This window comes from Calliopsis andreniformis, chromosome 2 (genome assembly GCF_051401765.1).
Source record: "Calliopsis andreniformis isolate RMS-2024a chromosome 2, iyCalAndr_principal, whole genome shotgun sequence".
NCBI lineage: Eukaryota > Metazoa > Arthropoda > Insecta > Hymenoptera > Andrenidae > Calliopsis > Calliopsis andreniformis.
The window spans coordinates 11,457,445-11,477,790 of NC_135063.1; the positions used below are offsets into that span (position 1 = coordinate 11,457,445).

The window sequence follows — 20,346 nt, forward strand, 5'->3', positions numbered from 1 at the left end:
AGGAAAATAAGCTCTCGTCCAGCGCGGCCGCTAGACGCGCTCGTAGGCCGACTGGCTGCTCTCGTCGCGCCTCATCCGCTCCTCGACCCTTCCGCCCTCGACGCCTCGCCCTCCCACCGCGCCCTCGTCCCCCTCTCCACCTGCCTCACGGCCCGTAGTCCCTTCCCCCTCCATCGAAATCGATGCTACTCGCGGATCGCGAGTTCAGTCTGCGACTGGCCACCGCGTGTGCAACATCGCTCTCTCTCCTTCGCTTTGTTTTTCCGCCGCGGAGCGACCGCGCGACCTCCCTCGACAATAACAAGGGGGAAAGGGTCTCTGGCCCGCCAGGAGGCTCGTCGCGAGAGTTACGCTTGGTGCGTCGGGATCGAGTACGGAGATCCGCGGTCACGTGTGACGTCACGCGAGAAGAAGGTTCTGGAAGGGACTGATTGGGAGGAATTTGGAGGCAACTGTACGGTATGAGGACTGTCCTCGGGATGGACCAGGTGATCTGCGTGACGGTTCTTGGATCCAACCTGGGGAAACGATCCTGAGGCGATCGGATGTGTTACGAGGCGCTACCGTCGAGGATAATAACGAGGCTGACCCAGGCTGTCCCTGTGCGGAGGAAGGACACGATTGGGTGAGTGGAGTTCGAAGGAATTGTTTTTAATTCTCCTTAGTATCGATATTTATTGTGGGTTCGTATTAGAGAGGGATATTCGAATAGATTTTAAGTCGTTTGGTTGTTACGTGGGAATGGAAGGTAGCTCAGGTATGCAATATTGTAATTAATGTTAAGTGTGTTTGGAATGGCGTAGGACGTGTGCTGTAGGCACATTCGAGCGTAGTTGTGATATGTGATGTCTTACTGTGTGGAATTCAATCGTAAAATGAATTATTTGGCGCAAACTGTACATCAGTTATGAGCAAAGGGAATAGATCGTCACTTACAAACAAAGGGGAATAGTACGTCGGAATTGGCCTGACAGGCTCGTAATTAACACGTAACGAACGGAACAAAATGTTTGCCTGGGGTTGCACAGAAATTAAACGATATTCAGTTTCCTCGATCTAGGTTATCGTGAAATATTTCGAGAGGCGAACCATTGATGGAAAAACGTAACACGACTTGACAGCTCATACATACGCTCGAAACGAGTGGAGAAGTTTACCGCTGGTCAGCCCGAGAAAGTTTATCATGGAGGACATTCGTTCTTCCATTTATTCAATTGCGCCCTAGAATTCATGCGTCTAAGAATTTCTATAGAAAAATAAAATTCTTGATTAAAACAATCCCTATTTTCTGTGTAAACTACAAGACAAGTATACGATTTACACATTTCTACAAATTTAAAAATAACACGAAAAATGGCTCAACCTTCATACCTCACGATTTCGATTCACTCAAAATTCTATTAGCCCTGTTATTAATACAGAAGCTGTTCCCAAACTTCTTGATTAAAATTCACATGCTTGACAGTTCATTCAAATGCCGAAACTTTAACTACTTTCGACTTCCAAAGGGAGCCAGTGGATTTGCACTCCTATGACACCTTTCACCAGTACACAAATCAAATTTAATCAAACAATTCCGAGACCCTTATATACGAGGCGAATGAAAACCAAAGAGCGCTCGTGCCAGACGAAAAGTTAAAACCGTCAGTCGATCTAAAGTTAACTGTACCGCTTCCCACTATTTGTTACGTAAACGTTACATGTAAATTACATAAACATTGTATGCAAATGCCCCTAATTCACGTCGCGAGTCTCAACTGGGAACTTCGCAGCTTCCGCTCCCGTGAAGCTTAGCGAGGCAACGTTAAGGGCAGAGAAACGCGGGAAAGCTTCGCGCGTCTCGCGCACCCACGCAATTTTAATTCCTTCTCGGGCAAAACAATTTCTGTTCTCCGTACTCGAAGGCATAGAGCGAAACCTCGGTAATAACCGCAGAATGAATAGCTGAAAGTAACCAGAGACTTAACTACTAGCGTAAGCGGCGCAGGGAAGTGGAGGAACATACGACTGGTCAGACAGGGTAACTTTATCGCGGACATTTCCGTGGACAGTTCCCCATTAAGGCGCGCCTCGAAGTCTTCTACACCGCGATCTGTACCATCAAGATTTTACTCGCCAGGAATTTCATTTTCTCTCCTCTCTCTTCGTCCTCACCCCTCGCTGTACACGCGTACGTCTTGAGCGTCCCTTGATAACGTGACACAGTTCGCGACGGTCATACGTGACCCAGGTGGAAAGTTTGTTAATTAATCGCTTTGGAAATATAATCCACGTCGAGTGTAACTAATCAGATAGAAACTCGGTGGGACGTTGACGGGCATGTTTGCTGCACCTATCACGTACGGGGATGGAAATGTAATTTGCTGGGATAGAGTTAGCCCCGTTGAATGCCGTGGCCAAGCTTCGCCGTCTGTTCTGCCCATCAGCCCCGATCTACTCGCCGCCCCATTGATCGCCGTCGCCGATTTTGCACGTAAGGATTCTACTAGCGTTGCGAGGGGGTGACGGGGGAGAGCCTTCCGAGACTTCGCGTGGCGAACGTTTAGAAGCGTGAAAGTTGCCCAGCCGCGGGGCAGAAACTCGTTGGGTTTCGTTCTTCGCTGGAACGACGTCAGGATTTGCGTCGCTGCCTCTCGATTATGTGCTCGCGTTTTAGTTTGAAAATTAAGGGAGCTGGAGTATATGGAAAAGACACTTTATAGAGTTTTCGATAAATGGATTGATGTTACTTGGAAGCTGAGTGTTCGTTTGTTTAGTGTCTATTTGATGAGAGCGGATGGTTGTTTAATTATTGATTTGCTTGTTAGTTTAATAATTGATTGAATAGATTATGGAATGGTACGAAAAAAAAGATTAGACTTTGGAGCAGCTGAATTGCTGGATCACGCCTCGGCAAATTAATTATGCATTCATAAATTTAATATCTATTATCTTCACACGTTATTAGTATTAGTATGTATTTACGTATTGAATATTATTATTGTTGTTATTATTATTGTGGTTATTGTTATTAAATACTGTGATTGTGGTAAATATGACGAAATTGCTCCTTAAAAACTCGTAAAATTGTTTTTCTTTTTCTAAAGCCATTTCTCATTGAGAACATAGAGTTGGATTGTACAGCTGAGGGCTACAGAAGTGGAGCTTGTCTACAGAATATCATTCTACTTTAGAATCATTTATTCCATTTGCTAGTCCACTTTTCAAAAGTTCTGCTGTACTATACCTCCTTAGTCTGAACGAATTGTAAAACGTCATTCGAAATATAAAACTCTCAAGGAGAATAGCTTTCTCAACAGTTTGAATAACTCAATTCATTAAAACAACACAACGCTTCTTATTTTCCCAGAGAGATTATTCTATTCCGCGAAGAAGCTTCAAAAATACTTATTCGAAATTTATAAAACTCTATACTGAATCCCTTTTTTTCAGTAACCTAATTAAAGTATATATTTCAATTAACGTTGCTTCATGAGAAATGGCAATCTTGATGAACTTCAAAAAATATTACAAATTCATTAAAATGTGTACATACTCACAAGCTCCAGTGTGCTGAAATCACGTAAGAATTCACGTTAAGCTCCATGTGCATTGTTTTGACGTGCCGAGAACTTTTCTTTCCGCCTGAATAAGTTACCCCTCTTGCAACAAGTTCCCTGAGACCTTCTCGTCGTTTTGCGATAAGTTTACTTCCCCCAAGTTCCTGTATAAACATTTATACCCGAGCAGCGAATCCACGTGTATAATATTCCGGATCATTGAGCTTGAATCGACTAGGAAACAACCAAAGGCAAAGTAGTCTACTGCGTATCGATCACTGGAAACATTGACACCTGGAAATTCAAAATCTTATGTACTAAATATTGTCAAAAAATGGAAACACAATAATAAAAAAAGAAATATTTCAATTCAAAATAACCTTGTATAACCTGATAAACTAATTCATGGTACGAAGTAAAGATATAACTAAACCCAGAATTTTATTAAATTTAACAATCCCGTCCGCCACAATTTTCTCGAAAATTGCTCAGTGGCAAAGCAGAGATAGTATCCATGGTACGAGGTGCAATATTTCAAATGAAAGATAAAAGACGAAGAGGGGAACGAAAGGGAGAGGAAGAAGTGGTCAGATTACTATTCGAAAATGATCACTGGAGTATGAACAGGCCGAACACAGGAGGACGATTTTCGGCCGTTACATGGAAACCGTTTCAATGTCGGATGCGTCGACGGACTCGCCGACCGTTTAAGCTGGCATTTACGATTAAAAGCTCTCGAAGCTTCGGACGTCATGCCATCCATTTGCATGTAGGAAGCTGCGTATAAATCGTGCGGTTATATCGCGACAGAAGCAATAACGTAGGACGAAGCTGCTAGCGTTAACGCGCGTGCACTCGCGAGGCTGTTACATGTACGATTGAATGCGTCGCGTAAACGATTGCTCGTTCGGTAGCGCACTTTGAGCGCTGCTATGTCGTCGAGGATTTCGTAGCAATCGTTTGCAAAGTATGTATGGCGAATCGATCGATATTTTCATGTTGGCACACTTTTTTTGGAGACATTCAATAGCGTTGTTATAAGTTTAATTAGAAAGATAATGCATGGAAGCAATATAAACAGAGTGTATAAAATATTAAGTATTAAGAATGATAAATAATAAAAAATATGAAAATATTTAATATTCAAGTTCCATTATATCGCGAAGAATAAGGGATAATAAAGCGTATACATAAGGTTCGGTCAGTTCAATATACCATTCATTTAATACTATTCATAACAACGTCGTTCAACATAAACTTGTAATCCTATTTTGCTTTTATACTTTCTCATTCAGCCTCGCGTTGCCGTTCCAAATTTAATTACTCTTCTACGCTTTAGCGATTCCTCGAACAAAGAAAGCTGCCATTTTCCTTGAAAAAGTTCTCAAAAGTTCTCGAAAGCTCTCCAATAAATGACAACGCTGTCCTGCGATACGCGGCATTATTTCACCAAACGGCTGTTTAATGCGCGTTAAGCAATAAATTTTAATTAAAGCGGATTATGGGCAACGTACGAACGCGTGGCTGTCATTGTACCCTTGAATGTTGTTTTTCAATGACTAATTACGTATGAGTTCGGGTATTAATTACCACGCGATTCCCAGCTCCACTGAACTGAATACTTGTGAACAGAAACGCACACATCTCCCTCGTATAACGCCAGGAAAAGTTCCAGTGGTTCACTGCTGTCGCACGAAGCGAACACCAGGCGGTAAAAAACTATGATTGATCGTGTACATTTAGTACTCTAAAATACAAAAAAAAAATAAAATAGAAGAGATGGGTACACAGAGCAAAAGAGAAGGAAAACAAAAAATTGTGAATGAAGAAAAAAGTGGAAAAAAAAAATATTTTCGCGCTTGGTTTTTACAATATTCTTCGCCGCGACATATTCTGCTGGAAATTGGCTGGAAAACTTTCGCGTTCCGCCGCGTAATATTGACCTCGGCTAGTCACGCGTAGATAAATATGATTAATTGTAACATCGCGCCGAACAGAGAGAGGAAGGAAGAGAGGGGGAGAGTTTTTCGACGGTTGGCCAGCTCGTTTTAGTTCGGCGAAACAGCAACGCTCGATAAATCATCCCCGATGACCCCGGTGATTTATGTATCAATTGTTCACCCGTGCTCTCTATTGAAAACGCGAGCATCATTCGCGAGCAAACGGATTTCGAAGGAAGGAGGGGCGCTGGACGCCCGATAGATTCCGCCAAATTCGTCGTGTTACTGATAATTTTCTGTTTCAATCGGGACCGCGAAAAAGCACGGAGCGTACGCGCTAGATTCCCCTAGTTTCCCTAGGAAATTGGATTCGAAGTTGAAGAAGCGAGCGGAATTCCGCCGAGACGCGAAACTTTGACGGGATAGGTGAAAACAATTACTCAAAACTTATTCTTGCGCGCTCAATCTGTTTTCCAAAATTCGAGTACTTAGTTTTGATTTGGGGAGTGCTGGGGTGGTGGAGAATAGGGGTGGAGTGGTTGAGTATGTACCATGATTGCGAAATGTGTCTGACTTGGGACTTATTCTACTGCTGACGTCCAGGTACTGCGAGCTAGGTCATACACAGCGAAGTCAGGAGAATAAGTCCCTAGTCAGACATAGAGGAATTAGTAGAATCAGTCCTAAGCCAGACACATAGATATCAGTAGAATAAATTATAATCAAACACATAGAAATTAATAGAAATATTGTTGATATTCTTGATACCCTAGTTATGAGAAACCTTTCTAAATTTCGAATAGAGAAATTTAATCATCCTTTCTTAATAAATTCACAATTAACAAGCTCCACAGTGACTAATATCAAAATTGACATGAAATTACAAGAATCATAACCATAAGCAATAATGTCAGAAAATACTAACACAGAAAATTACCCCGACATGCGGTGGTTTCCAAGAAATTAATGATCGCTGCACCACGATCATCAACTACCACCCTGTCTTATTTACGTAACAAAAGGTACAAATTACATCCATCACAATTATGCTTGAACCCCAGCAATACTATAATCACAGTACAATATAATATACCTAATCACAGACCGATAATCCCACAGCAGCAGCATAATACCACGTTCCCTAGATCGATGATCATGGAAAGCAGCCGTGCACGATCTTCCATCGCGGGAACACAGTACCAAATCATTATACCCATATCAAATTAACATATCAGCCCAAAGAACAGAGTTAAACACTTCTATCGATCACTCTCTATCCCAAGCTTCATCAAAGCCCCCATCGCATCTCATTTTCGGCCCAAACGAAGCACATTACGCTCCGCGCGAATCGTTTCCGAAATCCTGGCTCGTTCCATCACGCGACAATGTCGTTACGATGAATTTGCACGCGTGTAGCAGTCGCAGAACGAGGCAGGAGCACACGTTCCTCCACACGGAAGCAGACTATCGCCAGCCATCGCTCCACGTTGCTTCAAAGTCGCGACCGTGGCCAAAGTAAATTTCGCGGCTTCGAAAAGCGGCAGAAACCTCCAGCGGACGCTCTGCAATGAGTAAACGATGCGTGAACCAGTATCGTGCAGGCGTCGCGACAGGAAGCAATCCCTATTTGTATTGCTGCACCGCAACGATTGTGCACACTGCACGCTAGCGCTGGGCCTACGCGGGAGCGTTCTCGAGCGTGATTTTGTTGCTCGCGGTTACACAGGTCCGTGGTCGCGATTTTTACCCACGATTCGACCGCGCCGCGGGACGATTTAAAGGGATGAATTATAAGTGCGCCCTTCTAAGTGAAAATTTAAAAGGGTTAGTGGAGGATTTCCTGGAATTTATGTCCCCGTGGCATCGGGCTTTTATTGCGAATGCAACAATGCGTCCCCCCAAGTCCGCCAGCAATTATTTCTCATCTTCGAACGGGGCCAGATGTGACCGCACGGAGCCACTTGTGTTTTATGACTGTAGTCGTGTTCATAAATATGGGGAAAATAAAAGTACTGGGTTATGTGGTGCTTGAATTTAATAAGGATCTTGGAACGGGTACAGGCAGTAAATTTCTGTGATAGATTTCACTTGGGAACAAAGCGCCAGATTTTCGAAATTTGGAAAGATTAGAAATTGAATGAAGTCTTTAGAAACAGAGACACAGTTCTATGGTGTATTCGTTTCGATTGGGTAATCGTATTGCATCCTTTTATTGCTAGACTGAAGCGAACCTTGTAAATCTTAGGACTGTATCCTTCATCTTCATCCCAGCGAGCGATACCACTAAGTAATTTGCGTCGATCGATCGGAGGGTTTACGAGGCGAGACGATAGTTTATCGTCGAAGCGTTATTTGATTACCAGATCGAAGCAGCACGAGGCTGTTACCTGCTAGTTGCACAGATGCGTGCATCTACGCACTTTCAGTGACGTGAGCGCGCGTTCCTCGTCGAAATACACCATCTGTTGCGTCCATCGATTCACAATGGGCTGGGATCATTATTGACAGCGAATTTATCGCTCCCGTAAATAAAATTCATCGTTGGCAAGACGGCTGGAATAGTGTTCCTCTGCGCCAGCTGCAATCGATGCACTTGGAATGATGCTCGACGAATTTGTGGTATCTATCAATTCGACGTCGAACCCATCGACCCAGTCTTTTCCGATTATTTTCCCTCTGGAAAAGAAATAGAGTCAGAATCAGTATTGCATACGTAGAGAAGATGAGAAATTTGCGGTTTTCGTGAATTAATATCTTATCTTTTAGTTTTTCATATCGCAGCAAGATTTTAAAAAACTGAATTTTAATATTCAAAACGTTTAGATTTGTTAATCTGAGTAGTCTTGTGCAGCATTGTGAGGATTTAAGCTTAAAAAACGCTTTAATCCCATGGTTATTCGCGAAAACATGAAATTCTCGTGTGTCTGACTAAAGCTAACCTTAACTACTGCGTATCTCCACAAGCACTCTCTGGGTCGACGTATCATTTCGTGTTCTACTTTTATTGTCAGCAATAGAAACGTCAGAAATGAACAAACGATCTTAATATTACTCATTCGTTATCGCTGAGCTGCTGGTGAACATTTCGCTGCGAGACATTTTTAAGCGTCCCCGTCACGATTGCCTGCAAGCCGAGAGGATAGCGTGTGAGGCAAGTGGAGGAGGAACGGTGTCATAAGGGGCGTGAGTCCTGGGAGCGTGGCGTTAATTAGCCCCGTTCACTCTAAATTTGTTTTCTGGCCCTTCGTGAACAGACCATCGATCAACGAGGCGACGATGATTAGTTCGACGCCCAAGTCATTAGAACGCCCCCGAGGCAATAAGTCGACGAAGCTTTTTTCGTTACTCGCGACACGTAGCTGTGGTACTTGGTCGAGTTTTCATTTCCCCAGTTACACTCTCCCTCTCTTTCTCTCTCTCTCCCTCTGTGAGGAAAGTTGGGACAAATGACGATTAAAAGGAAGTAAGTTGACGAGCTGCATTTATTACTGTTATCAGGAATGTCTTTGCGGTAGATGTTGATACTTCAGAGCGTGCTAAGGGTTCTAATTCGGCCAAATAGCGTGTTCTAGAATTATTAATAAATTTGACGTTAATTGTACGCTGGAATGCAGCTGTGCAGATATTTAAATTTCAAATTCATTAAGCTTCGCGCGTACACTGTGCCCGTGGAGATAAATTCATGCGAACTTTCACACAACTCTAATGGCCTACATTGTGAAAGACAGCCTCGTCTTCGAATGCAATAACCCAATACTGCCGCGTGACAATGTAAATTCTCCGTGGAAGGAAAGAGTGACGTCTCATGAAATGGATTATGTATATTTTTTGGAATACGAGGAAGCATATAAAGGTGCACTCTCCCTATTGTGTAGTATATTCTTCAGGCATAAATTTTCTCAAAAGGAATTAGAATAGTACATATTCCCAAGAAATTGCTTTATTAAAAATTCCTCGAATATTCTTAAATACAGATTTCACTTTTTCATTATACTAATTTCAGACAAATTTAAAAAATAGAAAAATAAAACCTGCTGACTACCTATATAATACCAATATTTCACCATCACTTGTATCAAAAAGTTATCTGAAACTGAGACCATAGCGCATATCTCTTAAGATCCTCCATTTAGAATCCATCGAATCCACAAAGAAGCTCTCGATCAGAGTATCGAATGACCTTTGTCACTTCAGAAATGAATGGTTCGGCTGATTAAGAGGGTTTAACTCGATCTAAAACGGTGTTATTCGCAGGAATATTGAGGGGAACGCGGCCACCAACGAGGATGACTGTAGAATCGAGCCAGTGGTATTCAGAGCCGGTTCACGAAGTGACTCGTTCTCCTCTGACCTGGAGTTTCACGCACGATGTACAGAGAATAATCCAGCGTCTCGTCTGTCGCTCCACGATACGATCCCCAACGATGTTGATGCCGTTGTTCGGAATATCGAACCCCTTTGCCTTCCACGGTTTCCGCCTAATATGGAATTGAATATGAAAGGATTAGCGGAGTGTAGAGTAACACTTGCCTCGGATTACTTCTGCCCCGTTCAATTACGCTCCCCCTTGGAACGCCACCCCCGAAACCAGAGGCGTCGTCGTGTAACTCGGAACACAGCGCCGCGGGAAACTCTTAGCCGACTTTAATGGGCACGAACTTTATTCCAAATCAGACGTAGTTTCCGCGGGTAAGGAGATACCGCTGCAAGATTCGGTGCTCAATGTTCCTTTGGCTCGTTTGGATTATAGCGTATCTTCGTTCGTTTTCGGGGGCTCTCGATTGGAGCTGGCGGTCGTTTCGTATATAGTGTTCGCGCAGCTTCCTGTTAATTCGTGAATGGATATTGAAGGATTGATGAGAGTTGAAATATTCCTGGTCTATTTCTGCATTTTTCGCGATGGATTCAGTTTTCGAGTATAATTAATCGCTGATGGTTTTGTTGAATTTAAGTGGTTTTTTTTTCAGAGCTGCTGTTTCATGCAGAAGGAGAATTTTATTTTGAATGGTATTCCACGGCACATGAGGAACTAGATTAAATTTTTTTTCAAAATTGAAATTAAAGTTGCAAGATTTTTCTGGTGGAATTCAGGAATATTAAAATACGGACGTAGGGTTTGTTCTATATTCGTGTTCATACAAATAGGAAACTTTCGCAAAGTATTCAGCTTACATGAAGACACACGTCTAATATTTGAATAGTTGAATACAATCTACACACATATATATGTACATACCAGAGAAGCAGATAACGCAGGATATTGCACGCTGCTCACGTGAGAGGGCCCAGAAACCAATATCCTTGATGATGCACAAGTGCATCAAGGACTGGTGGTAAATTAAAGTCGGATATCACGAAGATTACAGACGTGAATTTTAAAATCTCCTGACTTTCCCGCGCGGAGATTCTGATTTTAAAATAGTTTGTAAATTCGAAGTACTTTGCTCAAGTGCGACTACTGAACCGAAGATTTTAGAAATCCGGCTTTAAGGTTTAATACTACGATAATAAAGCCTTCAAGAGGACGCAGTCTTTTGAAATCGCTCGAAATTCTAAAGTTTCTGACCGTGCTTGATTGGCTTGTTGAAACTGCTTCATGCTCCATTATTTTAATATAGTAATCTTAAGTAAAATATTGAAGGAATCTTTCATGATAGGACTGTTACATGTATAATACTTTCTTCACAGAAAAGCTCAGAAAAAAAGTAATCTGAAATTTTCTTCGCACCTCTGTCAGTGCATCTACGCTGGAACAGTAACTAAAAGCCTCTAAAATACAGAACAAAGTACATTACACTGAAAAAAGTTAGATACGAAAGATTGAAGGCGTCAACGTATCAAACTCAACATCAAAAAGCAAAGATCACAGCCTTAAGTTCGTAATACCTAAGAGTATTACAGTGCTACGAGCATTACACGTACCGACAATCAAAGATTAAAACACTCCTTACACTTCTTTGTACTCTAATCCTCTTAATCCATAAGAAGTACACGGAGCAAGGAAGCACAAACAAAAAAGTTAGTCTTCAGAATCCCATCGCCTTTCCCCACTATTCATCTCTCCATCGTCCTAGGAAGAACATTTTTTCTAAAATCCTTACCTGCATACGATACACCCCATCTCTTCAACTTGTTAATTGTTATTGAGGCATACGTAGCTAACGTGCAGACGTCATTCAGGGGATCAGGGCCTTTGAAACACGTATCATTACACAGCGCATCCGTTAATGACTGCTTAAGATGGACTTGGAGTACACTCGAGGATAGCGAAGTTTCCTCCCTGCCGAGAGGGAATAGACGGGGACCGAGCTCGTCTGCCTCGTTAAGATCGTTCAATGATACGTTAAGATCCACTTAGGCCGAGTGTAGCAGGGACATTATAACTACAATACGGGCCGCGATTGCTCGTGCATGCCGTCGCAATTGTTCGATGGAGCGCAATTAATACCACGCACATGAAAACGGGCTAACGATTCAGTACTTCGTACAATTACCTGGGAACGCAACTCGAAAAGGATTCGCCATGGAACTCGGTCACATATCATGCAACACATGTGATCGTTCAATTGAGCCGAGCTTTGTTTCGTCGTTCAAGAGGAGAGGATCGAAATCTGTGTCTGGACTCCCCTATTACAAGATTTTGTAAATCGTTAACAAATAGGGGCGCTTGAGCGAGAAAATGTAGAAGGTTTCATTTTGAAATAGGGAACAGAGTTAGTAGTATGTAGTGAATGAAAATACTTGCAGTGAATTCTTCGATGGTTCTGATAACTGATGGTCAGTACCTTACCCAGAAAGCCAAGTCGAGGGACAGGGGCAATCGAAGGCAACTGGACCGAGCATAAATCCATCAAGCAAACATACTCGATCAACATTATCGTGTCGCGATCGAACGCTTGGCGAGACAGCTGTGGCAATTATCTTGCTTGAGAGAACGGTCAGTTTACAAATTGTTCGTGGACTAGCCAATCAAGGACTGGAGGAGCAAATCCTTTAGGTAAGAGATAAGAAGGGATGGAAAATGGTTCCATTAGTGACTGCTTTCCTTTTGTTAAAAGGGATACGAAAGTATATTCCAGCAGAACGACAGGAATGTTTAAATCGACTATTAATATTTAGAAATTTAAATACTAGAATATGTGAATATTTAAAATATGTAAAAAAAATGAATATTTAAATATCTGAATATTAGCAATATTTGAACACGCAAGTATTCAAATATATGTATAAGAATTTGAATATTTAAATGTTTGAATATTAGGAATATTAGAATTATTTAAATATGCAGGTGTTAAAACATAGTTATAGGAGTTGGAACATTAGGAATATTTGAAATATTATGAACATTATAAATATTATGAATATTATGAATAGTATGAGTATCAGAAATATTATAAATATCAGGAATATTAGGAACATTGAGAATATTGGGAATCTTGAGAATATTTGAATATTTCATTACCCATCCTTTGATTTCCTTGCACTAACAAAAAAAGCTCAAAGAATTACCCTCATGAAAAATTCACATTCACCCTCCTCCCAGCTTACACGCGAACAGTACCCCGTTTCCAGTCTCGAGCATTTACCCAGCCCCAACAAAAGGCGTTCAACGCGGCTGAAGCTAAAGTTCCTGCTCTCCAGCGAATATTCCTACCATCCCCGTGGGATCCTCGCGAGCCGAGGAAGGACGCCAGGCCCCCGCCGTCAAGTGGCCAAGCTCTCGAAGTCCAGCAGAGCCCCGTTGATACGCATCCGTTAATAACGGCTTAAAACCGACTTCTCGAGTCCACTCGAGAACGTCGAAGTTCCCTCCTTGCTGGCGCGTCTGCCTCGTTAGATCGCCTGGTCCGCCGCTAGACGGCCAGCAGCCTCTCTCGGCTGGTCGTCGTCGCTACTTGGAAAGGTAACGGACGGGAGCAGATTGAACGCCGCGGCCGCCAAATTGCTTTCGGGATTATTCGCCTCCACCTGACTGTTTGCAGCCGAGCGACACCGCCCAGAGAAGACATAAAGGATCGCTCGGCGGAGACGTGCACGCGCGATGTGCGCTCGTCAGCGTGATCTGGCCCTGGGCCAACCTGCCCCGAGCACTTTTCGCCCGTGCAACGTGAGCCCGCTGGCGATCCTGTGTCGGGGCTGATGCGAGCCGCGGCGTCGATACGGATACCAGGCATTGTGATTAAACGGAGCTGCTGGAAAAGGACTTTCGTCATCCTCGGCCGAACAGCGCCAACTCGGTGTCGCTTCAAACCTGCCCTGTCACCGAGCTCTGACAGCACTCGCCCGAATGGGACGCGTGTTTCATTTTCGAGGCACCAGCAACCTGCGCTGGAATTGGTCGACTCGGCTTGCCTCTGCGCGATGAGCTTCTCTAGGGGTCTCCCTGGTGGGATGGTGGTTCGTGAGTTCGGGGTTTGAGGCAGCTCGGTGTTCCTTTTTCTGCGCTGAGGGTTTCATAGTGAGAGGTAAATGATGCTTTTGGAATGTTTGTTGGTGATAGATTAGTGGCGTTGGGAGGGAAGATGTTTCGAGGTGTAAGTTTCAGAGTTTCTTTGGACACTTGGTTGGTAGGAGACTACTGTAGGGAGGCTGAGACTAGTTTAGAGTAATTGGAGGTATACAGGAATTCCTGTAGCTCGGGAGCTAGACTAAACTTTCAGGTTTTCTGAGGAAGTTTAGTCCTTAAGTTATGCTTGCGTGTTATGGAATAGTCTGTGTACCTTGGGGTAGAAGGTACAGAGCAATTATTGTTGGATTGAAAGGATGAAAATGAAGGGTCAGAGAAAATAAGAGGACATGGACATTATTCATGGGTATAGTTTATGTGTAATTACTTGTGTGGAATGTATCCTATTAAAGCCTGATTAGTAGTCCAACTGACTACTAAATTCACTGAATATTGTTTCTTGACTAATGCATTTAGAAAAGCTTTTTCTCACATTCCTCATTTTTCCCTTACTCTTCCTATGTCGCAATTTTATTGTGGAGCTTGTCGTATAAAATTTGAGTACAGATGATTCTCATAAAAAGAACAAAATACTTACATCTCATCGTAACTTACAGCTGAACCATAATCTAGCCTTAATAAAAATATCATTTCCCAGAATATAAAAATACAAAAAAAGCTTCTTCACCACTAAAATCACACATAACTTTCCTACCAATCCACCCCTAAAATCTCCACAAAACCACCCTCAAATTTCAAGGTTTCAAAAAAACAACTCCTCCAACACTCTCGATTCAGCCATTCCCTCGTAACCCAAGAAGGACACCAGCAACTCAGCGCCTCCACTTGATCCTTAATCAACTTCGCCCCTGTTCATCCAGCAGTGCTTTTCGACGCGTGTCAGTGGAGCGAGCGTTCGTTACAGTTACACGCTATCGCGAACGAGCATGCAATTTCATAAAGCGATGGTAATTTAAAACATTCAGTCCCGTTGCACGGAGGTATGCAAGAATCCTCGAGGATAGGGGCTTAAGTTGACGTAGTAACGGCGAAATTGCGACCGACGTCTGCAGCTTTATTGGAAATAATGGAAAATAAGCGACGAGTCGGGAGTAGGGTGAGGGAGACGATGGGGGCTCCAGCGAAGAGGTTATTACTACCTTACAACGGTGAGCCGTACGAGGGCGAGGATTGTTGAGGACGTGTCGCGTGAAATTCAACGAAAGCACCGAGGCGATATCAGCCGCGGCAGGATTTCTCGTTTCGCGAGCAGAAAGTTTTTCTGGGACGGAGGTTGAATGCCCAGCTAGGCCGAGAGAGGGAGGGGATTGTATTCAACTAAGGAGGACCATACGTCGCGGAATAAAAAGTAATTTTATTATCCAATTCCAGCGGAATACGATCGCGACAATAATGAAAGAGCAAGAGCAATCCTCCAAAAACGCGCTTCCAGCGAGTGGAACGTAAAAGACAACGATGGAAGAGGACAAATATTCTGCGCATTGGCTGAGAAAGGGTTTCACCCCGATTTCGCTTAACCTATTCAAGCTGAAATTCTGATAGAATTTATGTACAAAAATGCATATCTTGGAATGTAGTGATTCTTACAGTAAAATAGTCGAAACAGTATAGTCTTCCTTAGTATTTCTTAGATCCTCTTCTCACTCACTTAGGAGTTCATGTCTGGTACCCTTAACAGAGAAGACAGAGGCTTGGTGATTGTCAGAAATTACCTACATGAAATTTGATGGGGTAAAGTCTTAACAAAATACCCCTGCATGGTAGACAAGGGTTGCTTCCTCTTCTCAACGATGTAGTTCCATCAACCCCTTCTCTCTATCTGTGTCACAGGCTACGTCTGCAAGGGGACCACTGTATAAATGGAATGGAGGCTTGTAACGAGTTTAAGAAAGCTTGTACAATTCAAAATGTAGAGTTTCTATTTATTCGAAGGGTATCGGTATTCGATTAATAACTATCAGGCGCGAAATAATGCGATAACTGGGCTGCCATAGGAAGCGCGGGCGAAGATAAAAGCCCTTCCATGAATCTGACAGGCAATGACGCGCGATAAGATTATCGGAATAATGTAACGTGAAATTGCATTAAATTTAGCTCGATCTCCATCGAGCGTTGAAAAATGCTGAAATCGTGTCGGTGGAATCGCGCTCGGCGCTAATGTCTCGCCTTTTTTCTCTCTGCTCTGCCTCTCTCTTTTCTTCCATTCCATCCCAAGCGGGGGCCTATCGAGTGCAGAGAAATAAATTTCACGGATGACGCGAAACTATTGGCTGCGCCGCGGCTTAATTTCGTTAGCGATCTAAAATTTGCCACGATGGCGGTAATCGATGGGCGGTTGGGAGAACGGTCTATCTTCGTAATCGGTGGCCACTGTCAACTGTTACAGGTATCGATAAATAAATGGTTGAGGTATTTCTGCGATTATTATTCGGGCAAACGAGAGCATGAATCTTTTGAAGCAATTTCGTTTGGATCGATGAACGCGAAGTCGAAAAATATAGAGGATAAAATGCAGAATGTAACTTTTTCCTAACTTTTCTTTGCAGTCGAAATTCACGTTGTAATTCCGCGAAACAAAAATAAAGGAGAGTCGCGTTCAAATGAGCAGGAATAGCGAAAGCTACAGAGGATTTAGTACTCGTTCTGCAAATACTTGTTCGACGGAGCTGAAGAAGAACTGTAGAGCAGAATGAAATAAAATATAAAGGCAAAACTTTTGTTTACCGTTCATTATTTTTAATAGCGAATAAAAGTTAGATTTTTCTGACGGTATTTATGCTGTAAAAATTCGAGAATTATTATTTTTATCGATATCATGAATCGTTATGTGTTTTCTTATCAGAGGAATTATTAAAAGGAAAGATGTATGATCATTTGTACTTTAAGAAAATGATACATATTAAATATTAATTAAAAATTTGTAAAACATACATGTAGATAGAAAAAATGAGAATTTAAAGAGCCTTGCAACTCTCCAAAATTGATTCTAGGAAAACCATCCTATGTATCCTTACTCCAAAAACCTGAAGATAAGTCTTTACCACCCTAGTTCATAAAAAAATCATCTAAAATCTATAGAGATTTCTCTGTGAGTAGAATTAAATTTCCACAAATTAACTAAAGAAAAATTATGTGAAGTTTGCCAATGGTTGGAAAAATAGGACTGAAACGACAACAATGTTTAACAGGACAAAACATTGAAGACAAGCTTGCTGGACATCCTTTTTGAATTTCTAAAAAAGAGGCTCTTCCCGACGAAGGGTGTCTTGCGAGTTAGTGCATTTAATAGAGTACGCTCAGGGCTATACGTGGCGGTCTGCGGCTCTTGAAACGGTATCAGCCGTTAGTGGATTACTCTGCTCCGTGAAAAGAGCTCTCCATCCTTTTTGACCGACCCCCTTTGAAGAGACTGTTTGAAGAATTCAGATTCCTATGTATTTTGTGCGCTCGCATTGAACGCCGCGTTTATCCGTCCTCGGATGAACCATTTAAATGCAAATTTTAAAAGGTTGACGGATGGGTAAATGCATTAGGGATCATTTTCCATTAATCAGACCCCGATGTCTGGAATTGGATTCAGCATTTGTCTTGATCGGCTGGAAATTTTCTATTTGGAAACAGACGAAAACAAATAAAATTGAGAAGAATACGAGACAAGAATACATCATTCCCTAAAATAGAAACTATATTAATAAACTTGGACATTAAATGAAACTCTGGCATGTTCTATCTTCAGAGCATCAGCCAATTTTGAAATCCACTGTGCAGCAATTCCCTACAATAACTACCATTTCTTATTTCAGTACCTATCGAATCCTTCCCAGTAACAATTCTTCACTTCCCAGATCACATTAAAAAGCTCACAGTCTATTCAAGCAAAGCTCTCAAGCTCAAAAGCTCGATTTCACGATCCACTTAAACCTATACTATCTATATCGTCGTAAATTCTTAAACGTCCCCTTTTAAAACCTCCAGTATCCCTTTAAAGAAGACTATGAAAGCTTCTCTAAATATTTTCCATTCACTCCTCGGGACTCTATTTCACCCTCGTTCATCCCATCGCCGACAGGGGCGAAAGGGTTGCGTAAGACGCCGCGTAAATGAAAGCTCGAACAAACAACATCGAAATGAACCGCAGACAGAGAAACACCGGAGGTGGAGCGTCCTCCTTCGCCAAGGGAGCGTTTGCTCTTTCCTGTTCGCCGCGGAGAGAAGATAGATCCGATATCTTCACGGCGCAATCACGACGCGGCACGAAGTCGGCAGCTGTTTTATCGGCTCTGATATCTAACTCGGGCCACGAAAGAATCACAATCGTCCGGTCGCGATCGATTCGCAGGCCACTGCTGTCGGAAATAAACCGATAAGAGCTGGTAAAAGGCTGAATCTGAGGCGGACTTCGAACGAGAACTCACCGGATGTATTTCGATGACCACGTTCATATAGGAACTCTTCGTGTTTTTCCCACCCTCGCACCGAACAATGTTCCGCCCGCTGCTTCATTGATTTCCCAGTTTTTGTTCATTAAGAGCCCTTGTGCGACGAACCCAGGGACAATTATTACCTCCGTGTCATTGTCGCGGTTCCTCTTCTCGTGCTCCAAATCACGCCCAGTGATTTCGTCGAGAGATTCACCGAGCACGATCAGTAGGCAAAGGGTGGTGAGTGAAGTTATTGAAGGTTTGGCGCATTCTATTATTACATAAGGATAGAAGGAATTTCATGCAGGGGTCAAAGGATAATTTGAAAGAAATATAAAATGAATTCTATGGAACTCTATTTTTAAGAGTATTCTAAAAAGAAAGTAGGTACTTCTTCCCTTCATTAGCGTACCAACACTGACAAAATAGGATCCAAGGAATTATATGTTTCTTTATTCTAAAAATTAGTAGGAATTTGTATAGAAAGCTGACTATATATATTTTTATCATCTTCTGGCTCATTTCACTATGAATACTTTCCAAACGCATTACGCTCTTAAAATTTAGTATTCCTCCAGTTTTATTCCCAAAGGTTAACACTCTCCTCATTCTCGAAGATACATTTTAAGAGATCTCCTTTCATTTTGTCACGCTGAGGATCTCTGTCCCCAGGTTTCACCTAAAAATTTCTACAGTAGATAACTCCATCATTCGTCGGTCATAAGAAGAGGGTCGGTCAAAGGGTCCAGAGAGCTGGTTCGACGCTAAACCCAAACGTCGATCGGAGTACACGGATTCAGGGACGTCGCAGTTAATCGGTTTTACGTTTTAACCGTGTACATTTAAACGATTGCTCGTAAAATCAAGCTCCCTGTCCAAACTGCTGGCGTTTATTTCGGCTGTATCGCGAATCGCAGTCTGTTGGCTTCATCGGATTAAAGAGAAGCTATCGGTGCAAATGAATCAGGCGAAAAAAGGGTGACGGGCAGAATGGGTGTTACTACGCGATGACAGGGAAAATATGCGGTTTCGCTCGGCGATCCAGGGATTTGGAAGACAAACAACCGGACGATGAGTCAGGTAAGATGGATCCTTTTCAATACACGCCTGTAATACGTGAGAGAAACACGAGAAACGTGCGTAATCCTTCAGGAAGCCTTTTCACAGTGAACCTCGTAACAGCTGGCCATTAGGAACAGGGGAAATGAAAGCTGGTAGCATCAGTCATTTATGGAAAATCATGGTACGAATCTAGGACCTAAAGGAAACTCAAGATTCCATGGGAAGAATGGATTAACAAGGGGACGAAAATGTTCAGAAACTAGTAGATCATCTCATCGTTCTTCATTTCGCATTTTGGCTCTAAATAGATGACATTTTTTGAAAAACGAATTGCAAAAATATGTGAGAGGTGAAAAATTGTACTGGAAAATAATAGGATAAATATTCCACTAGAGATCTGAAGAGTATACTTTATACAATGGCATACAAGAACTGAATTCGTTATCGTCAGTTTGCAAAAGGAAAAAAGATTTCTTTGCAAGCCCAGTTGCGAACTTAAACCTTCCACTATCTGAACCCTATATTCTCAAGTAGTTCATCCAGATCGCCAAATTCCTCTTCCCGAGATTTAGCTTTCCGACTGATCGGATTGCTGGATTCGTATCCGAATCCTCTGTTTGCTGGACAATCGCTCTGACCAATTAAACTATCTAGGCCACCGCCGAGTTCTTTCTTCCTGAGCCAGGTACCTAAAATGGCTGCCATCCTCTACTCCTCCTAACTACCTACCCTTTTAAGGGACTACTTTCTCATGTTCCATATTCTGAAAATTTAGTGCTCGATGATCTCCATTCTTTCCAAAGCTTGCAGTCATAATAAATACGTGTACACAATCTGTTTGGAAAGTTCGACCTAGTGCTCGATTCTCAATGTAACGTGAAATCGGAGTCTCTAGGTGATTTGAATTTTTTTCCGCT

The 20,346-nt window shown here is 42.4% G+C and overlaps 1 protein-coding gene across 1 annotated transcript in view; it reads left to right on the plus strand.

The window, feature by feature from the left end:
* Positions 1–229: 229 nt before the first annotated feature.
* The window catches only part of LOC143187410 (discoidin domain-containing receptor 2), a 103,478-nt gene continuing 83,361 nt past the window's right edge, over positions 230–20,346 (plus strand). Inside the window, exon 1 of the mRNA XM_076391648.1 lies at positions 230–625. The gene's annotated coding sequence lies outside the window, so the exon portion shown is untranslated. The remainder of the gene's footprint in view (positions 626–20,346) is intronic.